This window comes from Balaenoptera physalus (genome assembly GCF_965194825.1).
Source record: "Balaenoptera physalus genome assembly, chromosome: 1".
Lineage (NCBI taxonomy): Eukaryota > Metazoa > Chordata > Mammalia > Artiodactyla > Balaenopteridae > Balaenoptera > Balaenoptera physalus.
The window spans coordinates 15,610,050-15,622,119 of record NC_138882.1 but is presented as its reverse complement, the minus strand read 5'-3'; the positions used below and the strand labels follow the sequence as shown (position 1 = coordinate 15,622,119).

General features: G+C 36.1%; 1 protein-coding gene across 2 annotated transcripts in view; it reads left to right on the top strand.

Moving 5' to 3' along the window:
• USH2A (usherin) overlaps positions 1-12,070 on the top strand; it is a 794,931-nt gene that overhangs the window by 558,713 nt on the left and 224,148 nt on the right. The gene's annotated exons all lie outside the window — the stretch shown is intronic.

Sequence of the window (12,070 nt, the reverse complement as noted above, 5' to 3'; positions counted from 1 at the left end):
AGCAATAAGAAGAAAAAGATTTAACATCAAGTTTCCCAAGCCAAAAGTGATATTAAGTTTTCATCTCTCTGTATCAAGTCAAGGCTTAGAGAAAGAAACCTGAGTATTCCCACATCATACTTTCACCCCAACCAAATGAATCACCCTTCATCTATACACACATACACACACTCCATGTACACACATGCACACTGGCTAAAATAATCAACCTGTTATAAAATATTTCAATTCTGAAGGATTCCTTTATGACGTATTGAAATTTCTAAGTCTTTTTTTTGTTAATCAGTTCAAAAGTATCTGTACTGATTTGGGGAACTAGTGATTAAAATAATTAGAAAAACTCAAGTAATTGTATTCTTAGATGTTCGGAGCAAAAGTCATATCTTGTCTTCTTGAGTACATCTATAAAACACATGATGATATCTATCTAATGTAGGATATGTTAATTAATTGATAATTCCCTCAGCAGATTTTGCCCACCTATCCACAGGATTGCCTACCTTGTAGGGGGAAAATGGTCAAGTTTAAGGGATACCAAAAAGCTTTATTTATTTTTTCAGCAAACACACTTGTGGGTATAATAATATAAGAAGTGAAAGTAATACAAAGAAGTATAAGACATGCTTCTAAATTTTCACAGTTCCAGTCTACTGTGGGAGACACTGCCCTAAACAAATATTTATAGAACAGTGTGAGAAACACTACAACAGAAGTTTATAATGTGCAAGAAGTGCATAAAAAAATACCAAGCTCTACCCATGATTATCAGTGAAGGCGTCATGAAAGATGTGACATTTGAGTTCATTCTTAAAGAACTCCAGGAAGAAGTATAGGTAGGTGGGTGGATGTTGTCACATTTCTTGCCTGTTAGCATCCCTATGACTCAAGCTCAGGTGAATGGCATAAGGGACTATGTCTTAGATTACATATTTACATGTAGCTAAAAATAATATGCAAGCTTTTTTAGAAATTGAGCAAATACCCATATGTTTCTCTGCCTCTAAGATATTTTTTTAAGAAGATGCTTGCAGATGATAACAGAGAAAAAATATTTTTTAGTTGTGGTTAAAGACTGCTTATCCCCAAATATAGTAAATCGGTGGCAAAAACATTAAAAAGGGTATACAACAAGAGCAAGGAAAATAACAAAGCAGATGACAATAGCAGAAGAGGGACTTTAACACAGTTTTTGAAAGCAGTATTTGGCAGGGAGAGGCAAATGACTTTGTACAGTGGCGAAATTTACAACCAAAGTGTTGGTGGAGATAATGACACAAAACAAATTTGCTCTGCGGAGAACCTCAGTGGCTGAGCACTTAACAAGCTTTCAGAATTGTGAAGGAGAGGAAGATGGGGTAAAGTTCAAAGCTGAAAGTTTAAAAAAGAGTGGTTGGGACCTGTAATTAGTCAGGGTTCTCCAGAGAAACAAAACCAAAAGTGAAGACTCAGGAAAGCTGGGGGTGTAGTCCCAGTTCAGGTCCAAAGTTGTGAGAATTAGAGGTGCCAATGGTATAAATCCCCGTCCAAGTCTGAGAGTGAGAGAAGACTGATTAGATCAGGTAGTCAGGCAGAGAGAGGAAATTCTCCCTTCCTTCACCTTTTCATTCCACTCAGACCCTCAACTGATTGGGTGATATGCCCGCCTACATTATGGAGAGCAATCTGCTTTACTGAGTCTACACATTCAAATGCTAATCTCATCAGAAACAACCTTGCAGATACACCCAGCAATTATGTTTAGCCAAATGTCTGGGCACTGTGTGGCCCAGTCAAGTTAACACATAAAATTAGCCATTACAGAATGCAAGGTTGCCTACCTCTGTATTATTCATCCATGTGTCTATTTCTCTTCCTCCATGTGGCATATTCCATCACCAGGAGATTAGAAGTTTTTTCTCAAGAAACTGAACAGAGGTATTTAGGAATTAGGGCTACTAGGCACAGTGGAAATCCGGGATGAGGGGCAAAGGTAAAAATCATGTTAAAGTGGTAGACTACAATTAGAATGATGGCACCTCAGTGGCTTTCCCCAGCTCTGTTTTTAGAAACAAATATCTAGTCATAAATGTTTCCATACAAGAAGGGCATTCTTCTCTGGAAAAGTTTGAATGACTCCAAATAAAATACTTCCAGGAACTAGCAGATAGGAATCACCTAACAGAAAAGGTAGCTAACCACCTGGTCACACAGTAGTAAAGTACATCAGTCAACAAGCCTCACTCATATACAATACAAAGCGTCTAGTCATCTTTTTTTAATCTCAAAGATGAAAAGAAACAAAATTAAAACAGAAGAGTAATTCAATAGACACAGGGACAATGCAGGATGAGGAAAAAATCCATAACAATCTTAGAGGGATAAAAAGACATCCTCTATCTATAAAACAACACCAAAAACTCCTACTTGGAAAAAAGAATCAAAGTAAAGCAGGATGTGAGGGGTGGGGGGGAGTACCTCATGGAAATTAAAAGTGTGAGAGCTGAATTGGAAATTTAAGATAAAGTCTCTGAAAGTGCAATAAAAAGCAAATATGTTAATACAAATGAAATTTTTAAGAAAAAAATTTAAAATCCAGGAAATCAAATATTTGGATAATAAGAGTACCAGAAAGAGAGAACAGAGGAAAAAGAAGGGGGAAAATAATCAAAGAAAAATAACAAGAAAATATGCCCCCCACCACCAAAAAAAGGAAAAGGCAATATCCCAGAACCAAAGAAACCAGTATGTAGATTAAAAGCTACTATAGATACTAGCACAGTGATTGAAATAAGAGCCAATAAAGGGATATCATCAGGAAGTTTCAAAATACCAGGTTAAAAAAATCACATCCAAAAAACTTCCAGGAGGAAAAGACAGATAGTGTACATACTGCATTGGGAATTTGAATGGCATTATCAGACAATAAACAGCAACATTCGTTGCTAAGAAAACAATGAAACAATGCCTTAAAATTCTGAATTAAAAAAAGAACCTTTCGTCTTATCAATTCCATACTCAGTCAGATAGCAACTGATATTGTTTTGGATTAGCAGAGAGGCAATTTAAGACAGGTGAAGAGAAAAAAGTATAGATTCTGTAAAACCTGACAAGGGTGTGAAGAGAACTGCCTAGTTTTAACAATGAATTAAACTTCCAAAAAGATTCTGGGTTTCCTAAATTTGTTTACTTTTTAATTATTCTCTTAATTTTGTTATTTTGTTTTTTAATTTACATATAGTAAAATACACTCTTTTTTGCTTCACAGTTTTACAAGTTTTGACAAGTACATATGAACTTGTCAAACATATGAGCACCACTACAATTAAGATATAACACTGTTCCATTATGTCAGAATATTTCTTCACACTGGCCCTTTATAGCCACTTCCTCCTCCACCCTCCTCCAAACTGAGCAAACACCTCTCTGTTCTGTTCTCTATAATTTTGCCTGTTCCATGTTGTCATATAAGTAGAATTATACAGTTTGTAGCCATTTAAGCCTGGCTCCTTTCACTCCGTATAATGCATTTAAGATTCATCCATGTTATTGCACATATTAATAGTTTGTTAATTTTTGTTACTGAATAGTATTCCATTGTATGAATATACCACAGTTTGTGTACCATTTGGGTAGTTTCCAGTTCTTGGTGACTATGAATAAAGTTGATATAAACATTATGTACGTAACGTGAACGTAGATTCTCATTTCACGTGGGTAAAAAACTAAGAGTTGGATTACGGAATCATAGGATAAGTTTATATTTTACTTACTTTATAAGAAACCACCAAGAAAGGTGGGGAATGGGATGAACTGGGAGATTGGGATTGACATATATACACTATGGATCCTACGTATAAAATAGATAACTAATGAGACCCTACTGTATAGCACAGGGAGCTCTACTCAATGCTCAGTGGTGACCTAAATGGGAAGGAAATCCAAAAAAGAGGGAATATAGGTATACTTATAGCTGATTCACTTTGCTGTACAGTAGAAACTAACACAACATTGTAAAGCAACTATATTTCAATAAAAATTAATTTAAAAAAAAGAAACTGGCAAACCAATTTCCAAAGTGACTGTAACATCTTGCATTCCTACTAGCATTGTATGAGAATTCCAGTTGCGTCTCATCTTTGCTAGAACTTGATATTCTGCAAGAATTTTTCCTCTCTCTCTCTCTCTAGCTATTTTAATAGATGTTTAGTGATGTGTCATTATGGTTTTAATTTACATTTATTTCCATGATGATTAATGATATTGATCATCTTTGCAAATGTTTTTTTGGCATTTGTTTTCTCCTTTGGTGAAGTGCTTTTTCAAATATTTTATTAATTTTTTACTTGGATTTGTTGCTTTCTTATTGTTGAGTTCAGATTTTTAAAGTATATTTGAATTTTTCTGTCAGATATATGATTTGCAAATATTTTCCTCTCATTTATGGCTTGTCTTTTCATTCTCTTAATTGTTTTCATTTAGAGCAAAGTTTTAAATTTCAATACAGTTCAGTTTATCACTTTTTTCATTCATGGACTGTGCATTTGGTGTTGTATCTAAGAAATCCTTACCTGAGTCAAGTCACAAAGATTTCCTCTTATTTTTTCTTCTAGAAGTTTCGTATGTTTACATTTTGAATTTACGTCTATGATTCATTTTATGTTAATTTCTCTAAAAACTGAGGTGTGGGTCAAGGTTAACGTCTTTGCATAGGGATATCCAATTTTTCCAACACAATTTGTTGGAAAGACTATATCTTCTTCTTTGAACTGCTTTTAGACCTTTGTCAAAATCAATTTAACACATTTTATAGGTCATTTTTGAACTCTCTATTCTGTTCAGTTTATCAATGTGCATAGTCATTTACCAATATCATACAATCTTAATTACTGTAGCTTTACAGTAAGTTGTAAAATCATGTATTATGAGTTCTTCAACTTTAAGCTTTTTAAAAAATTTTTCTGACCTTTCTCATTACTTTGCTTTTCCATATAAATTTTAGAATCAGCTTGTCAATATCTATAAAATCCTTCTGTCATTTTGATTAGGACTGCATTTAATCTATAGTTCAATACAGGGAGAATTGACACCTTAACAATACCACATCTTCCAATTCATAAATACAGCATATTGCTCGTTTATTTGCATCCTCTTTCATTTATTTCATCAGTGTTTTGTAGAATTCAGTGTTCAGATCCTACACATATTTCATTAGATTTATACCTACTATTTATTTTAGGGAGTACTACTCTTAATGGTTCTTTAAAAACATTGAAATCCAATTGTTTATCGCTAGGGTGTAGAAACACAATTAATTTTTGTATAATGACCTTGTATGCAGCAACCTCGCTAAACTCCTTATGAGTTTTAAGATCTTTTAGGAGCTTTTTTGTAGATTCCCTGGGTCTGCATAGATCCTCTGCAAAAAGAAACACTTTATTTCTTCCTTTGCAATCTGTGTGTCTTTTACTTCTTTTTCCTGCCTTATTGCCTTGGCTCATTCAATAAGGCGGACACCCTTGACTTGTTCCTATTCTCTTACCATTACATGTGATGTTACCTACGAATTTTTTAGAGATACCTTTTATCAGGTTGAAGTCTTCTCTTTTATTTCTAGTTGCTGAGAGTTTTTATCATAAATGGATATTGAATTTTGTTAAATGCCTTTTTTGGATATAATTTGTTAATATGGTTAATTATATAGATTGATTTTCAAATAATTAACTAGTCTGTGTTATCTGGATAAACCCCACTTGGTTGTGATGTACTTTCCTTTTTATACATGCAATTTGCTGTTATCTTATTGAGGATGTTTATGACTATCCTCATAAAATATATTGAACTGTTTTTATTTCTTGTAAAGTCTTCGCCTGGTTTTGGTAACATGGTAATTCTGGGCCCATAAAATAAGTTGGAAAATATTCCCTCCTCTGCTGTTTTCTGGAAGAGATTGTGTGAAAAGGTATTTATGTCTTAAATGTTGGTAGAATTCACCAGTGAAACTCACCTTTGCCTAGAGTTTTCCTTGTTGAAAGGTATTTTACTCAGAATTCAATTTCCTTAACAGTGTAGGATGATTCAAGGTATCTATTTCTTCTTGAGTGAGATCTGTAATCTTGTGTTTGCAAAGAATTGGTTAATTTCACCAAATTTGTCAAATTTATGGGCAGAAAGTTGTAATGTTTGTAAAGTCTGGATTTATTTGCATTCTTTCATTTCTGATAACGGTAATAAGTGTCTTCTCTCTTTCATAGTCAATCAGTCTAGAGTTTTATCAATTTTGTGGATCTTTTCAAAGAACAATCTTTTGGTTTTATTGCTTTTTCTCTATTGTTTTATGTTTTCCATTTCATTGATTTCTGCTCTTTATTGATTTTTTTCTTCTTCTTGCTTTGGATTTATCTTACTCTTCTTTTTTCCAGTTTCTTAGAGAGGAAAGCTTACATTATTGATTTGAGATCTTTCTTCTTTTTGACTAGAGCCATGTAAAGTTATGAGTTTTCCTCTAAGCCCTGCTTCAGTTGAATCTCAGAAAGTTTGAAATGTTGCATTTTCTTTCATTTAGTTCAAAATACTTTTTAATTTTCTTAATACTTCTGCTTTGACTCACGAATTATTTTAGAAGTGGTTTGCTTAATTCCCAAATATTTTGAGGTTTTTCAGATATGTTGTGAATGTGAATTTCTAGTACCATTCTGTTATGGTCTGAAATGTGGTTTTATGATTTCAGTTCTTTCACATTAGTTAAGGTTTATTTTATGGCCTATAATATGATCTATCATGGTGAATATTCTATGTGTACTTGAGGAGAATGTGTGTTCTGCTGTTGTCAGAGCATTTTATCAATGTCAATTAGGTCGAGTTGAGTGATAGTGATGTTCAGGTCATCTATACACTTAGTGATTTCCTTCCTGGTTGTTCTATCAAATATTGTGAGAGGCATGTTGAAATCTCCAAATATAACTGTGGGCTTATCTATTTCTTTCTTAGAACTATCAGTTTTTGCCCTGTGTATTTTCTTGCTTTATTATGAGGTGCATATATATTTCAGATTGTTGTGTCTTGGTAAAGTGATCCTTTTATCATTGTGTAATATTCCTTTTTCTTCCTGATAATTTTCTTGTCATCATGTATATTGTGTCTAATACTAATACGGCCACTCCAGCTTTCTTTGGATTAGTGTAATTTTGAGTGATTTGGGATTGTATCCTGAACATTTTAAATATCAGGTTGTGATCTGAGTCCTGTTAAAATCCTCTGAAGAAGGTTGGAGTTTTTGTTTGCTTGTTTCAGCAGGCAATCAACTGGTTAGCTTCAGACTGAAAATTCTGTCTTGGCTTATGTGGTCAATGGCTCTAATATCGGTTCATCTTTCAAAAGCTTTTCTGTGCTGCTTTATATCTGCCCCACGCATGCACCTCTCAGTGGCTAATCTGGTATTTAGTTGGGGGATTATGTAATGGTTCAGATTGCAAAGTCTTTGCTACAGTGCCCAGATTTCCTTTGCCTGTGAGGCAACCATGCATGTGCAGCTTAGAGGTGAGTTAGACCTTGTATTGGTTCATGTATAGAATTAGTAGACTGCCTAGCTTTCTCTTCTCTGAGATTTCCCGAATGTTTTTCACATCACTTGGACTTCCTTTCCCAAATCTTTGGCTAGAAAGACATGGTTTCTCTTGTAATTTTAACCTCCCAATATACCTCACAGTTTACATAAATGGGGTTGTTTGGGGGACAGTGAGATTAGAGAGAAAATAGAGGAAAAAATAAATGAGATTTCTGGACCACAGGAGTGCTTTCCCTGGTTCCTCTGGTCAGACAGCTTGTTTTTTCTCAGGATTTTAGATTCTCATTTGGCCAGGACTGCCATCATGCAGCTCCTTGGCTGGAATCATCCTCAGAGCAGGAAAAAAGAGAGGAAATATAACGAAACAGGAATACCCATCATACCCTTTGGCTTGCAAGGCCTTTTTGTACTCTGGCCAGAAAGATTGGGTTCCTCTCATAGATTTTGCTTGCCCAGCGCTCGGTTCCACACTGGGGCTGCTCTTGGGTTAAAGATGGGAGACAAACAAAGGGGGGAAACGATGGGAAACGCATCCTGTAATGTTTGCTCTTTAAGTTTTGGCTCCCCTCCCTATCTGCCTCTATTGTTAACTTTTCAGAGTCCTTGAGTGGTTGCTTTTTGTAATTAGAGCAGACTTTTTGGCAGTAATCAGTGGGAGAGAGAGGCTATAACTGGCTTTCTCCATGTTGACCAGCACAGAAAGTACAAACCCCTCCATATTTTTCTTTATTCCAATGCTTTTGGCAACTTTATTTCCTTTTTTTTTTTCTTTTTTGGTCAAAGATCTAGCAAAAAAACTGATGGAAATCATTCACAACCAAATATTGGCATGTACAGTCTTTCCTTTCTTAAATTGATCTATCGTAGAACGGCAACATTTTCCAAAGGCAAGACTCTAATGAGCAGATATAGGCGCCAAGCCATTAATCAAAATTACACCAACACCAAAGCAGTTAGCCTCCTGTGTGCATGTTATTGTTTGTGTAATTTCATTATACTTCTGGCAGTGTATACTTGTTAGTTATGTTTCTATTTTTGTTTAAGAAAATCTCTTTTATATTAGCAACATGCAAAATCAAATGTGAAATCCTTCCAGATAAATGTCAGTAGACAGGGTTTGCTTCTATAGCATTTAGAATATTTTGGTTTCTAATAAGACACATATTTCTTAGAATCTTTGTTTATTTTTGGTAAAAAGCAGTCATCAGCAAATTTTAACTTTTATATATTTTCATAACATATACCAATAGCCTACCAGCCTGTTTGATTATAAGCATGGAGCATGTCATTTTCGTCTTTGGCCTTAACCTATACCTTGCTTTTGACTACAACATCTTCAGTATAAGCACTTACACATGTTTTTCCCATTATATATAAACCAAAGATGCCATAGCACACAAAGGTATTTAGAAAGATCAGATGAAACCTTCTAGTTTTATAAGCTACTCCTCCAGAAACAAACTCTGTTTCTACATCACATTTTCCATACTTGTCATATTATCATCAGCTGCTTCTATATCCCCAAAGAATGCTAACGACTGATCGATAGCCCAGACATGTCTGGCCGTGGCCTACATGTGCCCTGGGTAGTTCATTTATTTGCCTTGGTGGATTTGCTAGAGTAGAATTTAATCAATAGCTAATTCATTAATTCTGGTCCTCGAGAATGTAGAGACTGCACTGGATGAAGATAGCTGGCTGGCTCTGGCTTTGATTGAAATATGACAAACACTGCAACTGACAGCTTTACTGGGTACTGGGCTGCCTCTGAAGTTCACTTATTTATTCTCCATAAATGGATAAGCTAAGAAAAGAACATAAACAAGGAAGAGTTTTTATGACATGACTGGACTGCTATTCCAAGATGCGTGGTTTCCAGACATGAAGCTCAAGGGAAAGCAGAAAGAGAGAACACAGATCATGTCTCTCATTGCCTTTAATGGGATCCATGGCAGTTTTTACAGTTCCAAATCAGTTTGGGGCTGTATTATTGATGAGAAGGCTGAGGAATAATGTCTTTGTAGCATTCACAAATAACTGTTTAAAAATTTGCCTCAAGCTCCTGAATGATATAAATGATATTTTTACACACCAGCTTCCTTATGATAGCAGCACAGGGTCTGTGTCTCTAAATGAAGGTTAAACCACTATCTTCATTTAGAAATCCCTCTAGCTTTTCAAAGTACATAGCTGGGGGTTGAGGATGGCATGGCAGGTCATAGCTTGTGGGAAAAGAACTTTCCCCTTTTTGCCTCACCAAATTTGGGTGAAACTTTGAGGTATATTTTTATACTATGACACTGGATATCAGGAAATCTCTTCTATCATTATTTTCCCTCTCTGATTTTTTTCAGTGACTGATAGCTTGAATACTGAAGTAATAATTTTACAATTAAAAACAATTTTTTTGAGCCATGTTTTATTTTATTATTTTAAATGGGGAGTATGCTGGGCTGTAGATGTAGAATGTCAGATCACTTCTTCATCCATATTCTCAACTCCCCTTCTTGCCAGTATGGATAACGAGACAGCTTTTAATTTGGACTGGAATTGTCTACTTGGGTCTTTGAAGGATATGGGAAGACCTCTCAAAAGAGATCATTTGGAGTGTATTTAGAACTGCTGTACACATCCAGTCAATAGTCTGATAATCATAATGGCTTTCAGGAAATATTAGTTCTGATGGCCAATGAATTCTGATCATCAAACTCAGTGTTTGATTAGGAGACCTTACAGAATATTGAGCTTATTCTTAAGACTCTTCCAGCACTATTTCCATTTTCTCACTTCCCTCTCTTTCCCAAACTCCTTTTAACTTCTCGACTTTTTTCAGTTCCCACAGAAGCAGCTCAATCACTAAGCTTTTGAGAGGCCTTTGTATGCATCTCAACAAAATCCAGTTTTTCCTCCCAATTCACTTTGGCCTTTAACTGCCGCTTTATCCCTGGCTCCCTGATCACTCATTGGTTTCTTTTATTGGTTTCATTCCAATTCCATTCATTAATTGTGGGTGTCCTCAACAGAAAGACTCTCTCTGCTACTCAAATAGTTCAAATATTCTCACAGTTTTCATCATACTGATGTCTCAAGATCTCTGTCCCAGTTTTCTCCCTAAACTCCAGTCCCATATATTCAATTGCCTATTGATTTTCTATAATGATAGGCACCCATCACTTCCATAACCGCAAGCCTTAATTCTCATCTAACCCAATTTTTCCAACATCCATTTCTGCAAAGGCACCTCCGCCTTGCATATGATCGCAGACATCTAGCTTTGATTTTTTTTAATCCCCTGATTTCACTCAATATCAATTTTAGCCTATTTTCTTTTGGAGCATCTTCTTATAGCTGTTCCTCTTCTCCATTTCCACCACCACAACCCTAGCTCATGCTTTTATCATTTATGTTGATGTACCTGTCTTAATTCAGTGAGACACAAGGAGGAAAGGCTTTACTTTTTGCCTACTACTTGCTGCCTAAACATAATATTTTGGATGTCCTTTCCCCAACTCTTGAAAAACCTTTCAGGAATACCTTATGGCCTTCACATTATTTTTTAGTTATGAGTCTCATTTTAGTCATTAAGATTCATGATCAAGTATTAAAAAATCCATTCTGGGAATTCCCTGGTGGTCCTGTGGTTAGGACTCCATGCTTCCGCTGCAGGGGGCATCATAGGTTCGATCCCTGGTCAGGGAACTAAGATCCTGCATGCCGCGCAGCATGACCAGAAAGAGTCTAGCAAAAACTTAAAAAAAAAAAAAAGTCCATTCCATCTCCAGCAAAATATTAAGCTCACATATAGTTCAAAGATTCCACCATTTCACAGGCTCAGACCTGATCCCAGTTTGCCCTTTCTCCCTCCCTGCTCTTTTTTTGCCTATTCCCTTTCATTCAAATGTGCCTCTTCCCAATGTTACTATTTTACTTCCATCACTGGATAGCCATCCAAGCCCTCTCTGTGGAAGGTGGCACTTTTTTGAACAATTGTATGTTTTCCTTGAGAGAACCCATGAGGATCTCCCCAAAGCCAAGTTCTCTCACATGAGTGTTGCCCTCTGCAACTGATCTATGGTGCCAACAGAGCAGGACACACCAAACACTCTTCTTGCTGGAGCCCCCTCCCCCAAAAACCCACCATCATGGTCAGTGTAACTTCAAGGGAGCTCAAGCCTAGCCATCTTGAAAGACATCCACTGGCTCATAGGAAACGCACTCATGTGCACCATGCTAAAGATCGACGGTGTGCCAATCTTGTCTTACCCTATCATTAGAGCGGCTACAGACAATATTTGGCCATCAGAATTCTCTACCTGAGAAGCAAGCACCTTTTCCGTGGTCATATAGGCTGCCAACCCCCATGTGAAGCTGCCCCAAACTCCTTTCTATACTTCCCTCCAGGGACAGCTGCAAATTGGGCTTAGATATTTCTGCATCTCAGGAGGTACCAACCAGGAGAAGCAAGTGCTTCCAGTTTCTCTGAGTGATGTATTTAGAATTCCTTCCTCAGCCTTGAGAATGTTTAGG